We start from the raw sequence: 6,000 nt of genomic DNA on the forward strand, positions 1-6,000 counted from the left end.
GGTTCAGTCTCATCTGCGGCTTTATTTGTTTTAGTAATGACTATTTAATATTTTTAAATAATAATAGTTTGATATATTTGTTGTTTTAATTCATTGTTGTACACTGCCAAGAGTTACTTTTTGTGAGTGGGAAGTCATATACATTTCATAAATAAATTTATCAAATTTATATGACTGCCCATCACACAAAAGTGATTTTAATTTGAATTCCTATATAAGCAGCAATCTAAATGTCCCTTCCAACTCAGTAACACAATAGATCCATGATGGTGAACCTATGGCATGCAGAGCCCTCTCTGCGGGCACCGAGCTATTGCCCAGCTCAGCTCCACCCCACATGCGCGCACCCCTCACCCCGTTTTGGCCTTGGCAGGCCTCCCTGCAGCCACCTGGGACCAAAAACAGGCCATGGCCCGTTTTTGGTCCCAGGAGGCTGCAGGGAGGCCTGCTAGGCCCAAACTGGAGTGGGGGGGTCGCACACGCATGCGTGGGGGGGCACAGGGGGCACTTTCGGCATGCAACAACAAAAAGGTTAGCCATCACTGCAATAGATGGATCTATTTTTGGCTTGTCACAAATTGCTTTTCACTCAGAGTAAAAAAAAAAAACTGTATACTTTGTGCCAAACTTATTTTGTGCATAATAAAAGTTGCTTTTGTTTCTGAGACAAATGTTCTTTCTGCCCTTGTCAAGACGCAGCAAAGTAATTGTAATCATTTCAAAGTACATAAGGGTTGAAGGACACGTTAGATCTGAGTCTGTATGAACCCACAGGGAGAACTATTCTGTCATTTCTCTTTTCATTTCTGAACATTCACGGTGAAAGGATTGTGTGAGTGACAAAGTCTTTATCAAAAGGTTTGAACCTTGTCAGACAATCAGAAAGTACTGTTCCATGGCTTGCCTTTGAGAAATTCCCCATCAATACCTCAGACTGATTATATTAGAATATCCCAACCTGGTTCCTTTCAATTTTCTTGGGTAACAATTCACATTACCCTCAGGCAATAATTTCCCCAACTCATATACATGAGTCCATACCATTTCCATTATCACTTCTATAGAATATAAAATGTGTATATTAGACAGGTGGATCAAATATATTGTATTTAAAAAGAGAATGGGTAGATTAGAAGATTCAGGGAAATTTAACAGCATTCCAGTTAAAATGCCAGTATAATAGTTGAAAAACAAATTTTAATTCATTATTAAACCCTTTTCCTTAGTTTTTCTTATTATTATTACTGGCGATCTACCAAAATGATTTTGCTTATTAAATACAGTGTCAGACCTGGAAGCCATCTTTTACCTTTGAATATTCAGGCCTGCCACAAGTTCTACTGTGGGAAAATGGGAGGGGGGATTGTATGGAGTGAAGATAATATGTAGTCAAAATAACATTCTTTCCAGAAAGTCAAGGCCGAGTTGCCCTGCAGTTGTGCTGAGAAGACTGGGGAGGTATCTTCTCTTCCGGAAGGTACCTGACTGGTGCGTGTGATGGACATATGGGTGTTTGGCAAGGACTGGAACTTTCTTTTGGGTGAGGAAAACCCGGAAGCACTCAGATTCGGGTTTTCCCAGATATGCCAATATGACATCTCTAATAAAAATTAGCTTTGAGGAAATTCAAGCCTCGGAGTTTGATTTCGTGGGGAGTGTTACTTGGAACCCTCACATTAACCTGAATGCCCTTTTTAACTAAAGCAGCTCCCCTGAATTTTGGGGTGCTGTCCGGGGTCCTGAGCCCCAAGTGTCAACCCAACCTTGGGCAGCACAAAGACTCAGGGAAGATACAGTAGGCTTTATTCATTATTCAAGATAAGTGATAGTCAAATAGTCCACACATCTAACTGGCTGGCCAAATACTTGATGCTCGCATTTTTTTTTATAATTTCACAATTAACAAATAAACATACTTGGTTGTTCTATGGAGATTCTCATTCTTCCAGATCATGGTTGACTCAAAGGTGGTTTTTCAAGAGGCAACTGGACTTTCTTTGTTTTTCCTTGAAGATTTTTTGCTTCTCATCCAAGAAGCTTCTTTGGGTCTTCAGTCAGCACCTTTGGGTCATATATAGTCGTTATACTATTTTTTAATGTTTTTTCTCACCAAATATATGAGAATGATATGTTCACATAACACATTGATAGAAAACCAAAATAAGCCACCCTATGACTGAATATAATGCGTAAACACAGCCATGTCATCTAAGTTTTTCCAACCACTGATTCCTCCAAATATCTAGCATTCCACAATTTTCAACACAGGTCATGCTGGATGGCAAATTCTGGGAGTTATACTCCATAGCTCATCTCAAGATCAAAATTTGACTCATAATATCAAACTATGATTTAATGCTGTGAGATGAAGCCAAGATAAGCCTTTGACTCTCAAACATTCCTTAGTTTAACAACTTCAATCATAGCCATGAAAAGATCGTCAGCATCCACAATTTCAATTTCTCCTTTAATCACAATTTAGTATGAACCTCAACACTGCTGAGTTTGTTGAAACAAACCAGACTTTAAACTAGCTGTGATTTAAAATAAGGGCATTTGCTGAATTCTTCCAAAAGCTTTTTGAAAAGTGAGGGCCACAGTAAGGATGCCCATGGCATTTGTATGGAAAGACTCCAGATCAATAGTGCGTTTCACTTACCTTTGCTACCGGTTCGGAACTGTGAGCGTGCGTGCAAGCTCAGAGTGTCCATGATGATGTCCGGGCAGGTGGGCGGAGCCTTCCGCCCCCGCCACTACCGGTTCATCTGAACTGGGGTGAACTGGTAGAAACCCACCACTGGTCCAGATGTTTTCCTTTGGGGAGAAAGAATTTGGAGAGGATTTAAGATTCTTCTCTATATTAAGTCTAATTTAGAGAGCTACTTTGGTGTAGCACTTAAGGCATCAGGCTAGGAACCAGAAGATTGTGAGTTCTAGTTCTGCTTTAGACACAAAGCTAGCTAGGTGACCTTAGCAAACTGTATGTATCAGGTCAGTTTGTCATGTTTAAATGATAAAGCAAAAGTTGAGTAAAAATTAAAACACCTTCTAGGTTTGATACCCTGTTTTAACCAGTTTTCTATTTTTGGAATACCCTCAAAGGGGAATAGATGGCTACTTTCAGCTAGTTTACAAACACCCCACTTCCAGGTTTTTTGAGCCTTACTTTCCTCTGCCCACCCAATTTCCTCTTTGTTTCTTTCCTTTTCCAGATCCACAGCATGTTATGTGGGGGAAAAAATGGTAATTTCTAAATGACATTTTGTGTGAATTGTTTTTCCCTGCTCGTTGCTGGATGAAAACCAACGTTCCCTGTTTTCATAGCATAGGAAGAGATGGGGGAGAAGCATCCGGCATTGCTTCAGAGATATCGTTCAGCTCTGGATGGTGACAGCCGAATCTCCCCTTAATGCCTTATCGTGTTGGTAAGTTCCATCTGAAAAATAAAATCAGATCTCTTTGCTGAGTCATAGACGCTTCTGAGCTGCATTTTAGAAAGCCAGGAAATGGTTACTGTGAGGTGAGGAGAGTGTCTTCTGGATGTGTTGTGGTGGTTGTTGTGTTCACAGAGTTGTGCAGGCTTTAAAATTGCAATCCCTGCTTTAAATATTAATTCAGTCGGCTCTCTCCTTTCTATTAGTGCTTTATAGAAATTGCAATGCATGCTGTTTCTTTCCTTTTTTTTTAGGTACAGTCTTTAAGAAATGCTGCTTTCTAAGTCTAACCCCACCCACCCCTACCTCCCTGGGGGAAAAGCAAAGGATGCCCCTGCAACATGACATTTTAGGCACGAGATGCTTGCACATTTACTTGGATGCAGGCTCCACTGTGCAAAGGATTTCAGCCATATTTAATGGCCATTGGAAGCTCTTCTCATCTCACAGTGAACCTGCCTGGTTTGTAGAATGCATGCTTAAAGAATAAGTTCCACCCGAGAGCATTAGGGCTCCAGGAATGTACACTTGGTGCATTTACCATCCAGATGACTTGTGTGTACAAAGTAGCTGGGATGCCTGTGAACAGATAAATCTGCTTAGCAGGGAAGGGCAGATTTTATTTTTTTTTTTAATTTGATTTATATGCCGCCCTTCTCCGAAGACTCAGGGCGGCTTACAATGTGCTCAGCAATAGCCTTCATTCTTTTGTATATTTATACAAAGTCAGCTTATTGTCCCCACAAACTGGGTCCTCATTTCACCTACCTTAGAAAGGATGGAAGGCTGAGTCAACCTTGAGCCTTGGCGAGATTCGAACCCTGCAGTAATTGCAGGCAGCTGGTCTTAAGCAGCTTAATAACAGGGTGCCTTAAACCCTAGTACTACCAAGGCTCTTGATGATAAGTAATTAGGAGAAATGGGTAGAATATGTTCTATTAATCTGCTTTCAAGTCTTTGAAAATGGGGCAAAAGCCTCTAATCTCAAAAAATAAACATTAATTGCTTTTGCAGAATTAAGCATTGCTATATGAATGTGCATTTTTTAAAAAATCTCCTCTTCAAGGACTGAAATTATGAACATTCTCAAGGGGAGAGAAGAGATTTATACCCTTTCCATGGTTGTGTTGTCAACTTGTTTGCCTGCCTTTCTAAAAATGGCTTCATTTAGTTCATGTTTTGGGCCCAAAGGAGATGTGGTACCATATGAATCATGTGCATAAAAAAAAAAAAACCTGAGTCACCTTTGGGGAATGTAGCTGATAAACCAACTTTGAGAAGGACAATTGTCCAAGAGAGAAATGAATTAAATGCTCACGCCATGCTTGTACTCAAACTTCTTGGTTACTCTACTTGCCTCGTGCATCCCAACTAGCGTGGTGTTAAGGGTAGGACAAGGATGGAGGAGATTTTATCTTCATAGAAGTTCACTGGATGATTTGGGACCAATTACTGTCTCTGAGTCTAATGTGTTTTCTTGTTGGAGAAAATTGGAATAAGGAATATTAGGAATGAAATACTTTATGATTGTATATTGTTTTATTGTTCGGTTGATTTTTTGAGGACACTCAATTAAAAAAAGGGTTCTTGGCAATATTTCAAATATATAGTTGAAAAAAAATATGACTGCCTGAACAAAATAACATCAATAATTTTCAGGAATGATCTGACCCACAAATGCACTAATCCAAAATTTTGGAACAATGCCAGGTTTTCAGGGATTTCCAGAACATTTAGAGAATGGAAGTCATATATATCTTCCATGGGATGCTGTTCTACAGGGGAAGGGCAGTCTCAATCCTACAAGATGACAACATTTAATTGAAAGGTCCTGGAGTGGACCCATTCTGCCTAAAGTGTACCAGATGGGCAGGAACAACTGGAGATAGGTACTTCCTGAGATGACCAGATTTTATGCTCTGAAGGACATTGCAGATGAAAACCAGCACCCAGAAGCTGAATGGTTACCAGTGCAGCTCACACAGCAACAATATCGCATGGACATAATAAGGAATGCCCACTACTGCCTGCACTGTTTGCATTTTGGACTTGTTGTAGCTTCCAAATCATCTTCAAAGGCAACCACATCTAGAGTGCACTGCAGTAATCCAACTGTGAGATTGTAGGGCACTGTAACCATCTATAGGGCCTCATAAATGAGAAAAGGCCCTCCTGGCCATAGCTGCCACCCGTCCTTCATACAATAACTGTGAGTCCAAGCTACACACTAATCTTACCTGGGGAAATGCAGCCCCATTTAAGACCAAAGGTAAACGTGCCCAAAAAGCCACAGCTAGTCTTGTCAAGATTGAGCCAATCTGTTCCTCCCCATCTAGACCCAACTAGCCTCCAGATACTGGGTACGTTTAGTAAATTAATAGCTTTACCTGCCCAATCCTGATTGTGATGTACCGATGTATCAATGTATTGGTACCAAATCCCAAACTGAATGATAGCAATAGCACTTAGACTTATATACCGCTTCGTAGTGCTTTTACAGCCCTCTCTAAGCGGTTTACAGATTCAGCATATTGTCCCCAACAATCTGGGCCCTCATTTTACCCAC

At 40.5% G+C, this 6,000-nt stretch overlaps 1 protein-coding gene across 24 annotated transcripts in view; it reads left to right on the plus strand.

Moving 5' to 3' along the window:
• Positions 1-6,000, plus strand: part of JAKMIP3 (Janus kinase and microtubule interacting protein 3) — a 110,912-nt gene that overhangs the window by 22,324 nt on the left and 82,588 nt on the right. The window contains exon 2 of one of the 24 annotated variants that reach the window (XM_087871659.1): positions 3,325-3,425. The exons of 21 other annotated variants lie outside the window; for them this stretch is intronic. The gene's annotated coding sequence lies outside the window, so the exon portion shown is untranslated. Of the gene's footprint in view, positions 1-3,324; positions 3,426-3,482; positions 3,521-3,755; positions 3,897-6,000 lie in introns of those variants that run through there. 2 more of the 24 variants (XM_087871661.1, XM_087871662.1) reach the window with 2 other exon arrangements.

Source organism: Pantherophis guttatus, chromosome 6 (assembly GCF_059756535.1).
Source record: "Pantherophis guttatus breed Tessera chromosome 6, ASM5975653v1, whole genome shotgun sequence".
Taxonomy (NCBI): Eukaryota; Metazoa; Chordata; class Lepidosauria; order Squamata; family Colubridae; genus Pantherophis; species Pantherophis guttatus.